Genomic DNA, 23,104 nt, shown 5'->3' with positions numbered 1-23,104 from the left:
ACGGGGTGGCTTAGAACAACAAAAATATATCATCTCCCAGTCCTGGAGGCTAAAATCTGAAGTCACGATGTTGACAGGGCCATGCTCCCTCAGAAACCTGTAGGGGAGAATCCTTCCTTGTCTCTCTGGCTTCTGGTGCCTTTGGCATTCCTTGGCTTATAGAGAGATGTGTTGCTGCCATCTCTGCCTCCACTGTCAAATGGCTGTCTTTAGCCTGCATGACTCTGACCTCTTCTTTTATTTTATTTTGTTTTATTATTTATTTGTTTATTTATTTTTTGAGACAGAGTCTCGCTTTGTTGCCCAGGCTGGAGTGCAATGGCACGATCTTGGCTTACTGCAACCTCCAGGTTGCAACCCCCAGGTTCAAGCGATTCTCCTGCCTCAACCTCCTGAGTAGCTGGGATTACAGGCATGCACCACCATGCCTGGGTAATTTTTACATTTTTAGTAGAGATGGGGTTTCTCCATGGTGGCCAGGCTGGTCTCAAAACTCCTGACCTCAGGTGATCCACCCACCTCGGCCTCCCAAAGTGCTGGGATTACAGCCATGAGCCATCATGCCCAGCCTGACCTCTTCTTTTAAAAATACCAGTCACATTAGGCTGGGCACAGTAGCTCACATCTGTAATCCCAGCATTTTGGGAGGCCAAGGTGGAGGACTGCTTGAGCCAGGAATTTGAGACCAGCCTGGACAACATAGCAAGACCCCATCTCTAAAAATATTTTTAAAAATTAGCCAGTCGTCATGGTATGTCACAACAGTCTCAGCTACTCAGGAGGCTGAGATGGGAGGATCCCTTGAGCCTAGGAATTCAAGGCTGCAGTGAGCTATGACCACACTACTACACTCCAGCCTGGGTGACAGGGTGAGACCATGCCAAAAAAAAAAAAAAAAAATAGACACCACTCACATTAAATTAGGGACCGTTCCTACTCCAGTGTGATCTCATCTTAACTAATTACATCCACGACAATGCTATTTCCAAGTGAGGTCACATTCTGAGGTACCAGAGGTTAGGACTTCAACATACCTTTTTGGAGGGAGATACAACTGAATCCATAAAAGCCTCCGAACTCATTTTGAGGCAAGCATTCTCTCTTCATGCCTGGGCTAAGATGAGAGAAACATCAGACATTCTCTCCACAGCCACAAGGAGAACTCCTAAGAGAACCTGGGCCCACCTCTTGTCTGTGCCCTCCAGCCTGTCTGAGGATGCATCAGAGGTGGGGGATGGAAACGGGCCCAGGGAGACCCATGCGGATGGGCACCTCGCTCTCCCTACTCGGTCCATCCTCATGACTCTAGTCTTTATTATGCTACGTAGGGCACTCAGGGCGCTGGGATCCCAAAGTCTTCCCTATAAAACATTCAGTGAAGAAACAGAGAGAACAGAGGGAAGCCACTCCTCCATGAACACCCCTCCTGGCTCAGATTGCTACAGCCCAGGCTATTTGGCCAGAGGAATGGCTTGAAGGGGACACAGCCCTACCTTCTTGCCCCATTTTGGGACTTGAGCTAGCTCTGGTGGTCTGCCAGGAAGAGAGGCAGGCGGAGACTTCCTGATCCAATTGTTCAGGTATGTTAGAAATGGAAAAGTGATGACAAAGCTCTTCGCGCATTTCTTAATACATTTTAAAGTCCTTAACAAAACAAACGTCAGAGCCTGAATTGGCTCCCAGATGCTGGCCAACGAACAAACCGGTTGGACAGTGTCCGGAGTCGGAGAGAGGACAGGCCAGGAGCAGGGTGAGTAAAGGGACTGCCCCTCACCTGGCACTAGGCAGCTTCTTAATGAGGTGCCTCTGGAACCTGGAGCTCCTGGAGCCCCCAGGCAGGGCAGGAGGGAGGGGCTCCTCTGCAAGAGCACTCCCTCCTCACCCAGCTGGTGCTTCCCTTCCCTTCCCCAGAAGCAGCACCGGGACACAGGCCTGTCAGCAAATTTTCCCTGGCACAGCTTGGGCCTCAGGCAATTTGGCACCCACTGAGATAGAGAAGGACAAGCACTGAAGCCTAGCCCCAACTCTCGCACCCGCTCAGGAAGAGAGCCAGTCTTGAAGTCACCTCCAGGGAGGCCATCGGCTCCAAGGCCAAAGAATGTGGCCTGTTGGGAGTAGAAGTGAGGGAGGCTTTGCCTAACCCTCCCATCAGAGGTGTTTTGGAGGCAGTGGGTCACTCCCTCTTGGTGGAGGTGGCCTCCCACGGCTTCTCCCCATCACTCGGCTCCCCAGCACAGCCCTTGCTTTCCCTCTGCCATTGGACACCCAGTGCAGATGCTGAGCAGACAGCTCAGAATTGAGTCTGCCAGCAGGGCTGCCAATGTAAACTCAGGACTTGGCGATAAGATTTATAGACCAAGAGGGGTTGGCCTTAGATAGAAAATAGAGACTGGGGTGAGGTGCAGTGGGCACTGGTGGTATTAGTGAGAGATTGGAGAAGGAGTCTCCTCTAATGGTTTCTATTTGCTCCACGAAAAACAAGGCACCTGCAAGGGGCTGGAATGGAGAGGGAAAGTGGATGTGGGGGCTGGGTGGGAAGCTGTGCAGGAAAGGGAATTTCCTCAGGAGGCATGCAAGGCAAAAACTGCCCCATGGTGTTGCCTGCACATTTGAGGCTTAGGGTAATAAACATTAAGTGAATTGGCCCAAATATAAGATTCTCTCTAGCAATGTTGGGCCTCTCAGGCACAGAATGGAGGAGACAAGGGCTTGTCAGAGTGGGAGGGAAGCAAACAAGTTGAGGGTGTTTGCAACAAAGTTACGACAAAGAGGGATCGTGAACTCTAAGCCAGGGGGATGGTAGGGTCAGTATGATGTGACCCTGTGCCTGGGCCTTTGGCAAGACTTCCGGGACAGCCAAGTGTTATCTGCCCTATCCAGGTGCAATAAGCCAGCCCTCCCCCTCAGCACTGTCAAACCCACACTACTTGCCCCGCTCTCAAGTGGGGAGGGCACAGGCAAAATCAGGCAACCACGTGCCTTGATCAGATGGAAGACTTTTACAAGTAATTTGTGACTAATAATAAAAAATTGAAACTTGGGAATCATTTTCTTTGACTGAGTCCGTTGAAGGTTATCTCTGTCGTGTTACTTTATCTCACTTATGTCCAGCTAAGCTGTCTTGAATAGAGGAGAAATGACAAGTTATGGCCAGCACAAGAGTACTGTGCAAAAACTGCAGTGCTGCTTTTTATGGACAGTCCCTAGTGAGTGATGCCTAAGTAGCTCCACATGAATGACAATGCTGTAGAGGTCTTTGTGCCCAGTAAATGGCTCACATCTGCGGCCCCATCTAACGAGCACTGCGGAACAGAGTCAGGGCTACACAAGTTCATATTCGGAGGTTGCCATGGAGACTCCTGGCCACCCACCACCCTCTCTTTTACCCTTCTTCCAAAGCAGCAGGTGTGGCCTACGAGGCTGCCCAGCTGCTGGGTGTTTCCTAGCCTCCTTGTGTGGAGCCCTGTAACTATGTTTTAAGAAACAGTGAAGTGGTAGAAGCGATGTGTGCCACTTCCAGGCCAATGTCTTAAGGCACAGTGTGTTTCCTCTACATTCTCTTTCAATTTCCCACAAACAGGGGCCTGCAACCTGGCTTCAACCTGGGACAAAGTTGAAGGGATAATAAAGAACAAGATGGAAGAAAACTTGGGTCCCTCAATGACTAAGGGCAGCAAAGTTACCTGCCAACCAGTAACGCTTACCTTGACTGTATCTTAGATCAGTTGACTTGGAACAGACTCCCCAAGAGGTTTGTTGGGTAAAGCTCTCAGGAGCAGCACCTGTAAGTGGCAGGGCAGGAGAAACTGAACCACAGTGAAGTTGGGCAAGAGCCCTGCACTGATCCAGTGGGGAGTTCTAGATCTGGGATGGTGCTTCCAAGGTGTCCTAGGCTGAGGCAAGGGGATGGAAAATTTTTACGCCATACCTACTAGTCCTTTTTGGATGAAGGCTGCTCCCAAAAGGGGCACAACTTGGGTGAGGCAGTCCCCTTTATCCAAGGGCAATTCCCAGAGAGGGACTAAGCTAAGAGCCCTCAACAACCAATGTGCCCAGCAGCTGGGGAAATGGATGAAGAAAGGGTCTGGGTGGTGCACCGCAACATCCACTGCAGACTGTCACCTAAGGGAGAAACTTTGGTCTTCTTTAAGCCACTGATTTATTGTAGGGTCTCTTTATTACAGCAGCTTCCCCCACTCCCATCTACTAAACCTCTCTGCTGGTTACAGGTACATATGCTGACCTCAACAGAGAGAAACTCCTTGAGATGGGCACTAACTCAAGTGGTTTGCAAAGTGTGGTCCCCTGATCGGCAGGGTTAGCATCACCTGGGAAATTGTGAAGTTATAAATTTGACCCTTCCCTTTGGACCTACTGAGTCAGAAATTCTGGGGCTGGGGCCCAGCAATGTGTGTTTCAACAAGCTCCCTGACAAAACCCAATATTGAGAACCACTACCTAGGTTTTCTCCTTTCTAGACTCAGAGCACCACCCACTGTACAGGGCACATGGTGGCCTTGAGGGTGGTTTGGAACAGCCTCTCCTTGAAGCCCTGGAGCTGTGCATTAGGAGGCTCAGAGTCTGATGATGTTTCATCTGCTGTCTGGATCCCATTCTTCCCTTCTGATACTATCAGCACCTTCCTCTCCTCTGCCTTGGAGGAGTGTAGGGCCATGAGATCCTCACTGCTTTGGGGCCAAGCAGACCTGGCTTCCAGTCCCAGCTGTGTCTACTCCCGGCTGACTGATCTTAGATAATTTGCTTGTCTGTGCCTCAGTTTCCTCATTTATACAATGAGGATAACCCCAACTATACATAGTTATTGTGAGACCAACGTGAGAAAATATACCTTTGTGTCTAATCCTGCCTGGCCCCCAGCAGCACTCCATTACCATAGCTAGCTTTGTCCTTCAATATCCTTCAGAGCTCACCTGGTTATTCCAATAAAAATTTCCAAGAATAGGTCTGGGACTCATTCACATTGCAAGGTAAATCACCAGAAACTCAAAGTACTGTGACCCTCCCAGGGGAATTTGCATTTTAAACACAGCCCAAGGATCAGATTAGAGCTATATATATTTTTAAGTTGGGTGGTAGGAGAGGAGGCTTCCTTCCTAGCCCCTGAAATTACACTGCACATCAGGCTCTCTCCCAGTCTGGACTCAAGGCCTTTGACCTTGAGAAGGCCTCATTCTAAAGTGCCCCTTTCAACAGAAAGCTGAGCGCACCACCTGGGTTTCAGCTGCTGGTGTTTACAGCTGTCAGATGACCCTTGGGGGGCTGGGGGGCTCCCATTTCTACAGGGGTGGAGGAGGTGACACTTCTCTGTATTTGTTTCTTTCATCTGAAAGTGGAAAGTAATCTCTGAGACGTTTCACAGCCCAGATCTCAGGGTTCTCCAAGTTCAGCCTGACTCAGACAGAGAAAGGGAAGAATTTTAAGGACACCAGTGTAATCCACCTGCCCCAAAACATTATCCCTAACATGCTAGTTGAGGGCCGATGGTCTTCAACTTGGGAACAACGCCTTCCATTCTGCATTGAGAGTGCAGACACCCACAGGAGAAGGGTCAAGTGACTTCTACTGACATCAGAGATGAAGTTACTGACTGACAGCAGGCCTTTCCTGTGAGTGGGTTCTGGTAGGTGGGAGCTCTGGGCAGCTGAAGAGGGAGAGGCCCCAGCTCAAATCAGTCACAAATTGGAGTTCTCTGATCATGTCTCAGCACCCAGTGCTATGTTGGTGTTTCATCCCAATTTTCACTTTTCTATGAGGTCTCCATTAATTCCATAAGCCAGCTCTCTATATTCTGTGTTAGTGGCCAGTTACAGGAGGGATCCATCAGACCCACCCAGATGGAATTCCCATACCCACAGACAGTCCACCCTCAATGGCACTGCTCAGAGATACTGTGTGCCTGAGAGGCTTGATGGATGCATTAAGAGGGTGAGGCTATAAAGCCTGTCCCCAGGGAAGCCCAGGGATCAACTGAGAATAGTCAATTCTGTCTTTAAGATCCTGCAGAGGACTCAGAACCTGATCTGTTCAATGTTCCAAATTGAGGAACCTGAAGCCCTGTGCTGAGCCAGTGCCACTTATGATTTTCTATATATGGACAGAAAGTTTTGTTTCGTCCAGGAGGAACCTCCTTCTTTTGGGTTCAAGCGGCTCTCACGCCTCAGCCTCCCAAGTAGCTGGGATCACAGGCGTGTGTCACCATGCCCGGCTAATTTTTGTATTTTTAGTAGAAATGGGGTTTTGCCATGTTGGCCAGTCTGGTCTCAAACTCCTGGCCTCAAGCTATCCATCCACCTTGACCTCCCAAAGTGCTGGGATTACAGCTGTGAACCACCACACCCAGCCCAGACAGAGAGTTTTAGAACTCAGCAGGCTCTTTCTCATGCTATCTCATTTGGTCCACCTCCAGCCTGTGAGGATAGGTAGCCAGGCTTAGAGAGGCTAAGGGATTTGCCTCAGTTACATAGCTAGTAAGAGAGGAGTTGGGGCTTGTCCCCAGGTCTTGCATTTCCAAATCTGGTTTATTTTCCATTGCTCAAGGAGACAGCTGTAGCGACAAAGCCCAGAGCCCAACTGAAGGGTCCCATGGCCTCCACCAGAGAAGAAAAAGGAGAGAGCAGCTGGGCCAAGTATGACCCTGAGATCCAATGGAAAGTCTGCTGTATTTCTCCAGCGTTGGTGGTCCTTCTCCTTAGGTGCTACTCAGACATGCGTGTTGAGGTTGCACAATGGCTTTCTCTTATGGTTTGGGACCATTCATTATTTTTCCAAGGAGACAGAGGCCAGGAATTACATGAGTAATTTCCTCAAAGAAGGTACTTTGTATATTAAAAGTTCTCCATTAAAGACTCTGAGATGGACCAGGAGAAGAGAACCTTGATCTAGAAGAGAAATAGGCAGCATCTAGCCATGGAGGTCACAGCCACAGGTCTGGGCCCTTAGAGAGGCTGGAGCCTGACCATCTCTAGAAACTCCCACTGGATGTTTCTGTAAGATCATGTGAGTGCCATGGCCCATCCAGTCCTCCTGGAAGGGGCTGGGAGGTGTGGATCGCCTATTAAACAGCCAAGCACCAGTGACCCCTGAGTGTTCCTTTCCCTGTAAGTGTCTCTTCAGACCAGTCACGTCACCATTGCATGGAGGAAACTGAGGCAGCTTGGCAGGCTTATCTCCCTGTGATGTCAGAACTGGAGGTGGCAGACTCCTTAGGAGACCAGTTTTCAGAATAAAGGATGTCTTCTGTGTCTAGAAATGGCTCCCACTCCTTCCCTGCTCTCTGTGAGGCCTCGCTTCCTTCCTCAAAGCCACACTGTGATGGTGGAGGGGTTTAGGGCCTGTGAGGTTTTGGCAGTAAGAGAAAAATTTCTAGGTTTGGTATAGAGTGAAAATTTTTATAGTGGAAAATTCTATTCCATGGCACCGTCTTACCTAATATATTAAACACCCTGGCTTGAACAGCTGGGGCATGTGCTCTTTAGCTACTTCATGCCCACCTTCTACCCTTCCACCCACTCACCCTTAGAAAAAAGATCTTGCCTATTGTTTTCTCAAGAGAAGCTAGTTCACCATACCCAAAATGCTACAGTCTTAGTATCCCAATAAAGATCTTTAAATGTATTTTGGTAGCTGTTATTTAAACAATATGTTCAGTGGATAAAGACTTCCTTATTTTGCGTGCATATGGGACCATGTGTAAAAACAAAATGATTGATTTACACTCTATGTTGGATCCAAACAAGTCATGGCTAAATGATGGCATGATTTAGTGGAGAGCCACTGGTCCATCCCCTCAGTGGGAAGAGACCAGAAATATTTGAGAGATGGACACACTGGGTCAGGCCAACTCTCAGTTACAACAGGGCACCAAGCTGATCTTGGGTTCACATTTTCTGTCACTTAATGTTTCCTAAAAGACTGAGATGTCAGGTTCCCTCTTCTCTGCCTTCTGTGATCACATGAAGGGATATAATTCACCTTGACTTCTTTTTTTTTTTTTTTTTTTTTTAGAATCGAGCTCTCACTCTGTCATCCAGGCTGGAGTACAGTGGTATGATCATAGTTCACTGCAGCCTCAGACTCCTGAGATCAAGCAATTCTCTCATCTTAGCCTGTTTGTGCCACAGGCACATACCACCTGGCTAATTTTTAAAACTTTTTCATAGAGACTGGGTCTTGTTATGTTGCCCATAGCAAGGTCTTGAACTCCTGGCCTCAAGTGATCTCCTGCCTCTGCCTCCAAAAGAGCTGGAATTACAGGTGTGAACCACTACACCTGGGCCTGACTTCTGAACCACCAGGTTTTTTTTTTTTGTTTTTTGTTTTTTAGATGGAGTCTCACTCTGTCTCCCAGGCTGGAGTGCAGTGATGGGATCTCGGCTCACTGCAACCGCCGCCTCCTGGGTTCAAGCTATTCTCCTGCCTCAGCCTCCGGTAGCTGGAACTACAGGTGCCCACTACCATGCCTGGCTAATTTTTGTAATTTTCGTAGAGACAGGGTTTCACCATGTTGGCCAGGCTGGTCTGGAACTCCTGACCTCAAGTGATCTGCCTTCCTTGGCCTCCCAAAGTGCCGAGATTACAGGCATAAGCCACCATGCTGGGCCTAGTATTTTGTTTTACTATCCTGTAACAGACACTGCTGATGCTTCCCATAAGCCCTAAACCTACCCTTGAGTATTTCTGAGCATCTCTTCCTCAACTTCTATGTGCCTTTACTATGAACACCCCATACCAGTGACTATCTTTTTTTTTTTTGAGATGGAGTCTCGCTCTGTAGCCCAGGCTGAGTGCAGTGGTGCAATCTCGGCTCACTGCAACCTCTGCCTCCTGGTTCAAGCAATTTTCTTGCCTCAGCTTCCTGAGTAGCTGGGACTACAGGCACCTGCCACCACGCCTGGCTAATTTTTTCCATTTTTAGTAGAGACTGGGTTTCACCCTGTTAGCCAGCATGGTCTTGATCTCCTGACCTCGTGATCTGAACTTGTGATCTGCCACCTTGGCCCCCCAAAGTGCTGGGATTACAGGCATGAGTCACCACGCCCAGCCACCAGTGACTGTCTTAAGAAGAAAACCTTTCAGTTACTGGAGATCGTTTTCTCCGGTGAAAGCACCTGGGAGTTTTATTCACCCCCTACCACCCTCCACCCCAGGGTAGGTCATAGCCAATGACAGACCAGTACAAAAGTGTGACATATTACAATTTCTCAAAATGGCCACATCTTGGTCCCACATGTTCTTCTGGAACATTGTTGCTCCCCAACCAAGAGGAAGAGTCTATTTTCCCTCCTTTTGAAATTGGGTGGGACTTCGTGACTACTTCTGTGCAGAATGTGGTGGAAGCAATGCTATGTAGTTCATGAATCTAGGCCATAACAGGAGATACTGCTTATACCTGCCTCTCTCAGAATGCATGGCCTTGGAACCCAGCCACCATGGTGAGAACAGGAGATATTGCTTATACCTGCCTCTCTCAGGACGCATGCCCTTGGAACCCAGACACGATGGTGTGAGGAAGCCCAGGCCACGTGGGGAAGGTATGTATAGATTTGCTGGCTAAGGGCCCCAGCTAAGGTCCCAACCCACAGCCAGGACCAGCTGCCAGACCTGTGAGTGATTGTGCCTCCGGAGGACCCAGGCCCCAGCCTTCAAGCTGCTCCAGCTGGTATGGTGTGGGGCAGAAATGACCTATCCCCACCAAGCTCCCCACAAATTGAAGACCCGTGAGAAAAATTAGTTGTTTTGAGCTACTATGTTTGGGGATGGTTTATTGCTCAGCAATTAATGCTTGACATAGACTTAGATACCTGGAAGTGGGACACATAATGAAACCCAAACAATGCAGCTTGGGACTGGGTGGCAGATGGAGGCTGGAAGCACCTTGATGAAGGGGTTAATGAAAACCTAAAGGGCCTCAAAGTGACGGTCAGGGGAATCCGATGGCCCTGGAGGACCACTACAATATTTCCAGCCTCCCATGAAGAAGTGGGGCTTTATTTCTCCTCCCCTTGAAATGGGGCAGGCCTCAATTTTGCTACATAAAGAGAGCAAAATTAATGCTGTTATTGTTTTAAGCACTGTAGCGGAGGGGTAGGAAAAGACTATCTCATGAGGCGAATCTATTAATTACTCTCAACAAGCACTTTAAAAACACCAAATATACATGGATTATTTCTAAACTTAATTTTTAAAAAACTGGTAATATAGTGATTTTGATTTGCATTTTTATATCCATAATTAATTCTTTTTTTGTTTTGTTTTGTTTTGAGATGGAGTCTTGCTCTGTCACCCAGGCTGGAGTGCAGTGGCTCAATCTCAGCTCACTGCAACCTCCACCTCCTGGGTTCAGGCAATTCTTCTGCCTCAGCCTCCCGAGTAGCTGGGATTACAGGAACATGCCGCCATGCCCAGCTAATTTTTGTATTTTCAGTCGAGACAGGGGTTTTACCATGTTGGCTAGGCTGGTCTTGAACTCCTGGCCTCAAGTGATCACCCTGTCTTGGCCTCTCAAAGGGCTGGGATTCCAGGTGTGAGCCACCAAGCCTGGCCTATGTCCAAAATTAATTGTAAACTTCCCCTGGGTTAAAGACTAACTCACTAAGAAAAAATATATATTTTTACCATTCCAAGAAATTGGGATTAACATTCCAAGCAAATTGGATGACCCTCTTGTTAGGCTGGGTTGCTCATAGACCATATTTTTGGCTGGGTCATGAGATCTGGAGCTATAGACCCCTAGGGAGGTTTTTCTCATGACAGCAACAAATAACTTGAACCTGATTATGTTGTGCCTAAACTTTGTGATTCCCAGTTCAAACCCTCCAAATGGGGTGGTCTCAGAGCCTGTGCTCTGGGTTATATCTTCTTTACTTTCTTCATCTTCCCCAATTATCAAGCCTCATTTGAGTTTACAAAACCAGCCCCTCACCAGCAACCCAGATCCTTCCCCTCTACATTAGAAGTCCTCTGTTGACTGCTTAATACTATTCTGAATTCTTTTCATGCTTTTCCAATCTGGCGGGGCCACACCTCTTGAATATATTTAAATCCAATTGGATTCTGAACATCCTTCATTGTCTGTATAGCTCCCATTGAGGTTACTTCAATGACAGACGGAAGGCACAAAGATGATCATTGTAGCATCATTTATAACAGCCTAACAATTTGAAACAATAAAATGGCCAGGAAAGAAACTGTTGAATCTCAGATCACATTCAGGGTAAGGTGGCAAGAGGGGAAATACAAGGTGGGCTTGGTGCCAGGCACCTGTAGTCCCAACTACTCAGGAAGCTGAGGCAGGAGGAGCTTGAGCCCAGGAATTCAAGGCTGCAGTGAGCTATAAGGGTTCCAGTGCACTCCAGCCTGGGTAATAGAGCAAGACCCCGAAAAAAAAAAAAAAAGAGAGAGGAAATCAGTCACTTATGTAGGACTATGAAAGCCTAAGGAACAGGCCAGGGGGTGTGAGACCCCAAGCCAATACTGTACTTGGGATCTGTACATGCACACACATGTACACCCACTGCTGACCACAGTGAAGCAAAGTTTGAAAGCTGCCTGGAAGGGGTGAACAGCCTGCATGTTGCATGTGCACAGAGGCATGTAGGACAGAGATGAAAAATTTACCTCATATTCATGCCCAGAATTTGAGATGCAGAGACTCAGCAAGTAGAATGGGCCTGCAAGCTGTGCCTCCCACAAAGGGAAAGGCCTGATCAATTCATTCATACAGAGGGGTGGTGTGGCTATGGAATGTCTATCTAGAAAGGATTTAGGGAGGGCAATTTGTTGGAAGGAGGACAATGGCATATTCGGGTGAAAACAGTGCTAGTATTATAAAGTGTAGTGCTTTTATTTTGAAATGGAGGCCAGGCGCAGTGACTCACGCCTATAATCCCAGCACTTTGGGAGGCTGAGGCGGGTGGATCACAAGGTCAGGGGTTCAAGACCAGCCTGGCCAAGATGGTGAAACCCTGTCTCTATTAAAAACTATAAAAATTAGCCAGGTACGGTGGCAGGCGCCTGTAATCCCAGTTACTTGGGAAGCGGAGGCAGGAGAATCGCTTGAACCCGGGCGGCGGAGATTGCAGTGAGCCGAGATCATGCCACTGCACTCCAGCCTGGGCAACAGAGTGAGACTCTCTCTCAAAAAAAGAAAAAAAATAAAGAAATGGAGCTGGTAGCTAACCACCCTCCCAGCCACCCCTTGGCACTGCCTCTACCCGACACTAAAAAAACACAGAGAGGGTAATGCCTTGCTCCACCAAAAAGACTCTCTAATGGTAAAGGCAGGGACTGAAAATTGGATTTGATGGAGGGGGGGTCCCTTGAGAGCAGAAAGTAATGTTCAAATCTCTTACAACAAAATATGTTCTCCGGCTTAGTGAAATAGACATGCTGGCAAGAGTGGCTGGGAATTTCTTTCCAGGTAAGAAACCTGAAAGGGAAAATTACCATTGGGCAGGCAGGACTTTCTAGAATGCCCAAGGGCTTGTCCCCCGGTCCACCAACTGCTGAGTCAGCAGAGGACCTTGTGTTTATTTAATTCTGTATCTCGCCAGCTGTGTCTGTATCAACACTAGCCCCAGACTTAGATTTAATCAGCCTTCACATTTATAGGTGATGCTTTTTGCTGAGAAGTTGAGAGCAAAGGAGAGAACAGAAGGAAAATTCAAGCTTCTGTAGAGGGATTCTACTAGCTGGAAAACCCCAATTCAGGGTGGTCCAACCTTAGAGGGAGTACAAGTCCCAAGTCCTGCAGAACAGGCATGGGGGAAGTACTCAAGTTCCAATGCTGATACTCTGACCTGGAGATGGCTGAGCGGGTGCTGGAATTCAGCTGGAGTAGTGGAGGCAGTCCGAGTCCTGCCTGCTGGGCCCTCTCTGCTGAAGGAGGCCAGATGCCCTGCCGGTGCAGGCAGTTCAGCCAGCGCTAGTGAGAGCCCACACGTGCCCAGCTCTGTGTCACGGGTTGTGTGTTTGGAGTAGGGTCTGGAAGAAAAGCAAGAAGACAGACAGACCTCATGAAATAGACGCAATTCAAGGCTATGGGTCAAACTTAAAGCACTGGGGCAGGCAGTGGGATGCATTTTCTTCACCAATAGGCATCAGAAAACCTGGATTCCAGGCTGAGCAACATCACAGCTGAGGTCTCTATAACAAAAGAGATCAACAAGAGAAAAGGTTCATTCCATTTTGATACAGCCACTTGACACATAATTTTACACAACCCAGATAAGCTATCTCAAGTGCAGCATTAAAATGGAAGGGCCCAGTGAAAGAACTAGATACACAAGGCCACATATCATATGATTTCACTTCTTTGAGCTGTCCAGAATGGGCACATCCATAGAGACACAGGCAAATGCATGGTTATTAGGGGCTGGGGGAGGAGGTAACAGGGAGGGACTGCTTAATGGGTACAACGTTTCCTTTCGAAGCGATGAAAATGTTTTGGCATTAGATAGTGAGGATGCTTGTACGGCATTGGGATTATACTATTGCCACCAAATTATTCACTTAAAAAGGTTAAAATAGTAAATTTTACATAGTGTTTTTCTATAGTTTTTTTTTTTTTAATGGAAAGACCCACTTTCCTTGTTTGGTTGCCATTTGCTCCTGTGTGTCCTTGAAGGGAGCAACCTCTCTGTGCTTCAGTTCTCTTCCCCTGCAGCTCAAGGCTCTTACCCTGCCTATCCTCCAGGGCCATGGGAGGCCGTGAGAGCAGGAAGGGTGTGGGCATGGGCTCAAAGCCCACCCACAACCTCACTCGCTGTGGGATGTGAGCAAGTTACCTGGGTTCTCTGAATCTCCGTGTTGGCATCTACAAATAGAGTTTCTGAGAGTCCAGACTTTTGCTGTTTGAGTTAGAACAACTTTTATGAGGAACCAACATGTACAAACCAAGCAAAAAAAAGTACAAGTGTGTGTGTATATGTGTCGTGTATATGTGGTGTCTAGCATAGATAGCCTCACTAAAAGGGAGCTAATGGAGCTAATAAATAGAACTAATAACTAATAAATAACTAATAGAACTAATAAAAGTGAAAGCAAATTATAAAATAAAACCTCTGATTAACCCTAAGGAACAGAAGATGGTGAAGTCAGCCATAGTTGTCGGTAATAGAAAAATAGGATTCGCGCTGACATTTAAGGAGAGGTGAGATTTGGGCAGGTGGATGTGGGGAGGGACAGGACAGGGCATACATGAGAAAGGCTTAGAGGTAGGAGCATGCTGGGGACCACAAGAAAACTGGACTGGCTGGAGCAGAGTACTTGGGATACACAGGGAAGGACCAGGTGTTGGGCTTTCTCGAACATGAGGCCAAGAGTTTGGAACTCATCCTGAGGGCTTGGAGGAGTCATGGATGGTTCTTTTTTTTTTTTTTTTTTGAGATGAAGTCTTGCTCTGTTGCCCAGGCTGGAGTGTAATGGTGCAATCTCGGCTCACTGCAACCTCCACCTCCCAGGTTCAAGCAATTCTCCTATCTCAGCTTCCCAAGTAGCTGGGATTGCAGGTGCTTGCCACCATGCCTGGCTAATTTTTTTTGTATTTTTAGTAGAGGCTCGTTTCCAACTCTTAACCTCAGGTGATCCACCTGCCTCAGCTTCCCAAAGTGCTAGGATTACAGGAGTGAGCTGCTGTGCCCAGCCATGGATCGTTCCTGAATAGGAAAGCAAGATGATGGATATCGTAACAGAAGATAATGAATCTGGCCCATACTGTGCAGCAATGCTTAAAGATAAGAGTCTAGAGGCAAGGAGATGAGCCTGGCATCTATGGCTTTAACCCAGCATGAGATAATGGGGCATGAGGGAGGGGAGTAGACCAATCTTAGAAACACCCAGTGGAAGATTCACAGAAGTTCTTCTGGGCTCCAGACTCACCCTGCCACCACTACTTCTTGGCTTTTGGCATCAACAACATTGGTCTAGCTATTTCTCATCTGTGGGTGTGTTCCTGGAAAAAGTTATAGTAGTAGCCAAGAAAATGATTCAAGGGACACAAGCAGAGCTGCATTGACGAGCCCATGTCAGGAAGCACAATGCCGTGTGGGAGGAAGGAGCTGGCTCTCTGCAAGATTGGCTTGACGGGGTTCAGGGCATGCTACCCCCAAATATGGTATCTTGGCATTTGCAAAACGGTGGAAGTAGGAACATCACTTTCACCTTCCCCTCTTCTGCCCTGAAGCAGGCCATCTGATCTAGGAAGGATTTTTCTGACCCTCCCCTACAGCAGATCAGAAGACCCTCATGTGAGAGGTAAGGAGCATCCTCATTTCTGAAGACAAAGGGTCACAGAGGGGATCCAAACAAATGGGCCTTGCTAAGTTCCCTTAGTTTGTTCGCATTAGATCATACTTTTAATTCAATCATACTTCACCACCATCATTCACTTCTTCATCAAACCTAGCATTAAAAATCCACAGGTGTTACTATTTCTTTGTGTCTTCATTTCCTTATGAACTGTAATCAGTTTCATGTAAAACTTACAAATACTTTTATGCTTTTCTCTTGTTGATCTTTTCTCTTATTGATCTGATAGATCTCTTGTTGGTCTATCTTTTGTTATAGGGACCTCAGCTGTGAACCTAGCAATGGGTGAAGAAAAGCTATTCCTCTGCTATAGGGTTAACCTTGCTTCTTGGAATTGGATGCCATAAAGCTCCAAGGCACTTGGGCTGCTCTTGCCGGTCTGTAGGATGGCAGTCAGAAAGGCTTATCATTCCCTGTGGCAGCCACAGGGTACTCCCTGGCAGCAAGAGTAGGCAGTTGCTGATACCGTGTATTAATAAGGATCTCCATGATCCCAGCAAGTTGCCCCAGGAGAAAACTTTTGTTGTATCAGTCAATTGGGTAACTTTTTTTTTTTTTTTTTTTTTTTTTTTTTGAGACAGAGTTTCACTCTTGTTGCCCAGGCTGGAGTGCAATGGCATGATCTTGGCTCACCGCAACCTCTGCCTCCCAGGTTCAAGAGATTCTCCTACCTCAGCCTCCTGAGTAACTGGGATTACAAGCATGAGCCACCATGCCTGGCTAATTTTGTATTTTTAGTAGAGATGTAGTTTCTCCATGTAGATCAGGCTGGTCTCGAACTCCCAACCTCAGGTGATCTGCCCGCCTTGGCCTCCCAAAGTGCTGGCATTACAGGCATGAGCCACTGTGCCCAGCAGGTAACTATTGCAACATGCCTTGAGCCCACCCAGGAGGTGGTGATTCCACTCCAGCGTATGTGGGAGCACAGATATCCTACAGAGATGCATGCTGGAAACCACAAAACATTGTTGAGAGGATTCTTAATAAAGAACTCTCTGAATTCGGTAATAAGAAAACATGAAACCCAACTTTAAAAAATGAGCAGAAGATTTAGACAGACACTTCTTTAAAGAAGATAAACAGATGGCAAATAAACATATGAAAAGATACTCAACATCACCAGTCATTGAGAAATGCAAATTTAAATCATGATGAGATATCATTACATACCTATTAGAATGGTTACAATTTAAAAGATGGACCATTCCAAGTGCTGGATAAAAACTGCAAGTGACTAGTACTTTTATATACTGCTGGTGGGAGTATAAAATAATACAATCACTTTGGAAAACAGTTTGATAGTTTCTTATAAAGTTGGACATACATCCGCCATAAGATCCCACATGGAACAACTCTAATGTCCATCAACTGGGGAATGGATAGACAAATTGTGGCACATCCATAGAATGAACTACTAGTCAACAATAAAAAGAAATGAACTACTAATATAAGCAACAATATGGATGAACCTCAAAACAATTATGCCAAATTTTAAAAGCGACACTAAAAAGACCACATACTATTCCATTCCAGAAAATGCAACAAATCTGTAGTTTGCTCAATGGTTGACTGAGGATAGGTAGGTAGGGACAGGCAGGCAGGAGGGAGGAATTACCAAGCACTACAAGGAAGCTTTTGGGGGAAGATGTTCACTATCTTGATGGTGGTGATGGTTTCGTGGGTACATATACACACATCAAAACTCATGAAATTGTATACTTTACTTGTGTGTAGTTTATTGAGTTTTGTCAATTATATCTCAATAAACCTGTACAGAAAAAACAAATCTCCAAGTTATCTGCATCCTATTCAGGTTAAAAGCCAAAGTCCTCATAGTGGTGAAGCAACATGGCTGACTCACCATTCACCATTCTGCTGCCTTCCCAGCTTCCAGAACAGTGCCTGGAACATAAAAAGAGCTAAACAGGTATTTGATAAATGATTGCCCGGCAGGACCCCAGTTAATAGTAGTAGTTGTTTGATGAGTGTTGTTAAGAACAAGGAGGAGGAAGCACTGACCCCATTTCTCTGGCATCTGTGTGTCCTGGAAAAAATAATAATAATTTTTTAAAAAGAGCAAGAAGGAACCCCTCAAATGATGAAACATGGCGTTACCGTATGACCCAGCAATTCCACTCCTGGGTATGTTCCCAAGGGAAAGGAAAAATATGCCCACACAAAAGCTTGCTCATGGTAGCCAAAAGGTAGAAACAACCCACATGCCTGCCCATTAACTGATGAATTGATAAACAAAACATAGTATATCCATACAGTAGAATATAATTTGGCCATAAAAAGGAATTGAGTACTGATGACACATGCCAAAACATAAATGAACCTTGAAAACATTGTTTAAGTGAAAGAAGGCAGTCATAAAAGGCCATATATGATATTATTCCATTTACATAAAATGTCCAGAATAAGTCTCTGTAGGGACAGAAAGTAGATTAGTTTTTGCTTAGGACTGGCATGCACTGGGGAGATGGACAAGTGACAGCTAAAGGATATACAATTTCTTTTTTTTTTTTTTTTTTGTTGAGACGGAGTCTCGCTCTGTCACCCAGGCTGGAGTACAGTGGCCGGATCTCAGCTCACTGCAAGCTCTGTCTCCCAGGTTTATGCCATTCTCCTGCCTCAGCCTCCCGAGTAGCTGGGACTACAGGCGCCCGCCACCTCGCCCGGCTAGTTTTTTTTTTTGTATTTTGTAGTAGAGACGGGGTTTCACCGTGTTAGCCAGGATGGTCTCGATCTCCTGACCTCGTGATCCGCCCGTCTCGGCCTCCCAAAGTGCTGGGATTACAGGCTTGAGCCACCGCGCCCGGCCTACAATTTCTTTTTGGGAGTGATGATAATGTTCTAAAATTGTGGTAATGGTTGCATATATCTGTGAATATACTAGAGACCATTGAATCATACACTTTATTTATTTTTTATTTATTATTATTATTTTTTGAGGCAGAGTTTCACTATTGTTGCCCAGCCTAGAGTGCAATGGCATGATTTCGGCTCACTGCAACCTCCACCGCCCGGGTTCGTGATTCTCCTGTCTCAGCCTCCCGAGTAGCTGGGATTATAGGCACCTGCTACCACACCTGGCTAAGTTTTTGTATTTTTAGTAGAGATGCAGTTTCACCATGTTGGCCAGGGTGGTCTTGAACTCCTGACCTCAGGTGATCCGCCCACCTCAGCCTCCCAAAGTGCTGAGATTACAGGCATGAGCCACCGCTCCCAGACGAATCATACACTTTAAATGGGTAAACTGTACACTATGTAAGTTGTACCTCAATATAACTGTTTAGAAAGAGTAAGATGGTATATGAGGGAAGGCAAGGCTCTTGCTCAGAGTTTGAATGGAGAATGGTAACCCCTTTCTACGGTTAGTTCACTGGTATAGTTACGACCCCATCGAGCACCCCCTGAGAATGAGGTGGCTCAATTTATCCAGCAGAGAAGGGGCTAAGGGACCAGAGAGAGCCCTGGAATGGAGGAAAGACTTTTTATCCGGGGACAAGTAAATGAAAGCAGTTCCTCGTAGCTCTGCAGCCCACGACTGGGGCTCTGGCTGCTGCCTTGCGCTGTATTGAGCGACATGACGTCCCCCACTTGCCTCTTAATGATAATACCTTCTATTTATACCAAACACCTCTCCTCCCAGGAGAACGCTATGTTTTCCCAACATTGATTCAGTAAGCCAGCCAGACTGAATTGAATTAAAATTCACAGCAGCTACTCACACAAGCCTATCCCTTTCCCCTGCCTGCCCCCTCCTTCGCGCACTGCTGTGACTCTCACAGCAAAGCAAAGAAGTCAAGAAGGTTGGACTTCTACACATCTGTCCCACTGAGGGACCCTGCCCCCACCCCGCTCTAGGCCTTGGGGGCAGCAGGAGTGGGGGCTAAGGGCCCTTCTATCATGGGAGAAATACAGTGCCAAAGAGAAGGGTCTTCATGTGTGATGCCCTCCCTCTCTCCAGAAACATATCCACTTGAATCCATTAAAACCCAAAGGTGAGAACTGCTGATAAGGGGATATCAGGCACAAAAGAGAACTACATTGAGAGGGGCATTGGAGTCTTTTCTGATTTTTACTATCTACCACACAGGCAGCTGTCTATTTTGCCTAGGCCAAAGGGCAACACAGGCTCCTGGTCAGCACCAGTGGAGAGTTCTCCATTGTGCAGACCCCCGGCTCACTGTCAGGCTCTGTTAGCCCTTTCCCCTTAGTACAGATTCCGCTGGCTCTGGCCAGTCTATATTCCTGGCCATTCCATATTCCTCGCCTGAGGGACAGAACATCAGGGGCCCAAGGAAGAGCCAGCCCTGGTCAGATTGGATTGATGGATGAATGTCCTCAAATGCACACAGCCACACACACAGCACCTCACCTTCTCTGTGCCTCTGTCCTGCTCTGCCCATCTGGCAGAATGCCTGGGGGCCAGTGGGGTAAGCACAGTGCTGGGGCAGGGGTCTCCAGCACCCATCCCCACTCCTCACATGCCACACAGCATCGATGAGTCAATCAAGAGTAAGGCCTTTTTGTGGCACTGTGTGCCTGCCTTGTGCCACCTTCTGCAGAGAATATCACATACCCTGTCCTGGCTGGGGAGATGCAGATGGCTTAAGAGATGAGGGCCTAAGGGTGCCTCCCAGGGCAGGGTGAAACCATATGGCCCAAATCCTCAGGGGCTGCAGAGCTTTACTCACAGACCCTGGATCTCAGGGTAGGAACTACTTAGGTGTCGTTTCATCGCCTCCTGCCCCTACCCCATCCTCCTCTGTCGCCTTCCTTCCCTTGCCAACATCAGTAGCACTTAAAAAGCAGGAACACCACTGCCTAAGTCTTCTCCACACAGGGCCTTGACCCCCTCACTGCCCTTCATTACCCAGGCCCCCCTTGGTGTTGCCTGTCGTCAAGAACCGTTAGCCCACCGATAGCCATAGTAATCTCAGCTCCTTGAGAGGACACCTAGGGATGGGGCATGGAGCCCCAGGGATCACACAGCACCCATCTTTCGATAAGGCAATTGAATGGCCCTTCAAAAAGCAGGGGTCCATGACATGAACAGGATGTTCTTCAAACCATAGCCTGCCCCACTCCCACAGAAAGGGCCCAAGTGTTGGCCTCTATCATGTCATATTTAAAATACCAGTCAAAGAGCATTAGATTTCCCATGTGAAACAACATTCAAAGTTTGGGTATTGAGACTCCTCTTGAAATTGTAGTTAGGAGGTTGTCATTTGCATCTTTTGGATTTATTAGGATCGGGCAATTATAATAGCAATAATAACAAAGTGTCTTATTCTGTTATAGCATTTTTTGGTATACCAAGTACACTTACACATGTTGTGAAAAAGTGAATATTTGATTAAAATGATGAAATATTAGAGAGGGGCATTCTTAGGTGTATGTAGTAGGTAGAGGGCAAGGCTCATGATAGCTCTGTGTGTGTGTGTGTGTGTGTGTGTGTGTGTGTATGTGTGTACAAGAAAGACACAGAAAAGACACCCCAAATGTTGCTCAGCACTCCTGCACAGCTGCTGCAACAGGCGTTGAGGGCACTTAGAATGCTGCTGGTGGTGTAGATGAAATGGGTGTCTCCAGGACCGGCATTTAAACAGGAAGCTGCCTAGCCCAGGCAGTCCTGAGGAGTCCAACATCATTAACGGCCAGTTGTGGTGAGCACACCTCATTGTCTCTCCATCAATGATAACTGCTTTATCTACTGGGACAGCCACAGGAAGACGCTGGTGCTGATCATGAATGCCCTCCAGGAGCTGCCTGGCACACAGCAGTCAGCATGTGAGCTCTGAGAGATGAGAAGAGACACCAGGGCAGGTGGTCCGGATTATCTCCATGGCCTCTGCCAGCTGCAAAATCCTAGACTTTTATGAAGATTCAGAGAGATGGGGAAAGCTTGGGAGCAGGATGGAGTGAGATGTGCCCAGGACCAGAGACTGTCAATGTCATCATTTAATAGGCCCCTCTCATTTGTCACTTGAGAAACTGAAACCCAGAGAGAGGAAGCGACTTGCTTAATGCCACATACTGGATAGGTGGCAGGTGAAGCCCAAGTATCCTGGTCTTGGTTCTCTCTCCATGGTTACGCTTCATCTTGGTCTATTCAGGCTGCCATAACAAAATACCAGAAACTGGGCAGCTTATAAACAACAGAAATTTACTTCTTACCATCCCGGAGGCTGGGAAGTCCAAGATCAAGGCACTGGCAGATTTGGTGTCTGGTGAGGGATCCCATTGTCATAGATGGAACCTTCTCACATGGTGGAAGAGGCAAGGCCACTCTCTGGGGCCTCTTTTATAAGGGCACTAGTCCCATTCAGGAGGTCTCCACCCTTGTGACTTAATGACCTCCCAAAGACCCCCCTCCTAATACCATCAACTTGGGGGTTAGGATATCAACACATGAATTTTGAGGGAACACAAACATTCAGAGCATAGCACCTATACTTGGCATTCCCATACCTGCTGATGAGTGGAAAAGGCCATCCAAAGGCCTGGATCTATGGAGAGAGAGACCATGCCATAGCCTTGCCCCTACCTGAAATTCAGCCCAAACCAGCCAGTGATCTCTCAGCACTGCTCTGTCGGAGGCCATTGAGGCAGAAGGCACAGACAGAATGATTAACAGCCACTGGCCAGACAGGCCTCCCCCAGCAGCTGAAAAGGGGCTGTTTTGGGGGCAAAGCTTCTTAGCTGTGGTCATTCCTGGGCTATGGTTTGCACCATCACAGTCACCAGCCCACGACCAATTCAAAACGAGTGAGGGACATTCTGCTGGAGGCCCTGGGGACAGTAAAGGTTTCAGTCTTGGCATGTAACAACAGATCTTGTTCAGTCAAATGGGACAATAAAAAAGGAATTTGTGCTCAGATGCTGTGAAAGAATCCGGCAGTTCTTCAAAAGGTTAAACACAGAATTATCATGTGATCCAGAAATTCCATTCCTAGATATACGCCCCCCAAAATTGAAAACAGGTGTTCAGACAAATACTTGCATATGAATTCTCATAGCAGTGCTGTTCACAATAGCCCAGAGGTGGAAACAACATAAACATCCATCAACAGATGAATGAATAAACAAAATGTGGTATGTTGGTGAGGCATAGTGGCTTATTCTTGTAATCCCAGCACTCTGGGAGCTGAAAGCAGGAGGATTGCTTGAGGCCAGAAGTTCAAGACCAGCCTGGGCAACATAGAGAGACCCTTCTCTCTACAAAGAAAAAAAATTTTTTTTTATTAGGCAAGCTATGATCACCCCACTGCACTCCAGCCTGGGTAAGAGTGAGACCCGGGCTCGAAATAAGTAAATAATGTGGTATGTCCACACAAAGGAATAATATTAAGCCATATGATATGGTTTGAATCTGTGTTCTTACCAAATATCATGTCAAATTGTAATCCCCAAAATTGGAGATGGGGCCTGGTGGGAGGTGATTGAATCATGGGGGTGGATTTCTCATGAATGGTTTGATACTATCTCCTTGGTACTGTCCTCACAATAGTGAGTGAGTTCTCATGAAATCTGGTTGTTTAAAAGTGTATAGCACCTCCCCCCTTACTCTGTCTGGCTCCTGCTCGGCCACATGAAGTGTTGGCTCCCCCTTCACCATCTGCCATGACTGTAAGTTTCCTGAGGCCTCCCCAGAAGCCAAGCAGATGCCAGCATCATGTTTTCTGTACAGCCTGTGGAATCACGAGCCAATTAAACCTCTTTTCTTTATAAATTACCCAGTCTCGGGTATTTCTTTATAGCAACCCAA

General features: G+C 47.1%; 1 long non-coding RNA gene across 1 annotated transcript; it reads right to left on the bottom strand.

The window, feature by feature from the left end:
• Window positions 1-735: 735 nt before the first annotated feature.
• LOC112423701 (uncharacterized) lies at window positions 736-13,067 on the bottom strand. The gene is made up of 3 exons (XR_011611707.1): window positions 12,819-13,067; window positions 3,705-3,782; window positions 736-1,114 (listed from the first exon to the last, which is right to left on the bottom strand). It is a non-coding gene; the product is annotated as an uncharacterized lncRNA (long non-coding RNA).
• Window positions 13,068-23,104: the final 10,037 nt, after the last annotated feature.

Source organism: Macaca nemestrina, chromosome 13 (genome assembly GCF_043159975.1).
Source record: "Macaca nemestrina isolate mMacNem1 chromosome 13, mMacNem.hap1, whole genome shotgun sequence".
Classification (NCBI taxonomy): Eukaryota; Metazoa; Chordata; class Mammalia; order Primates; family Cercopithecidae; genus Macaca; species Macaca nemestrina.
Note: the sequence above shows the minus strand (reverse complement) of the source record. Positions and strands in the feature narration are given on the sequence as shown.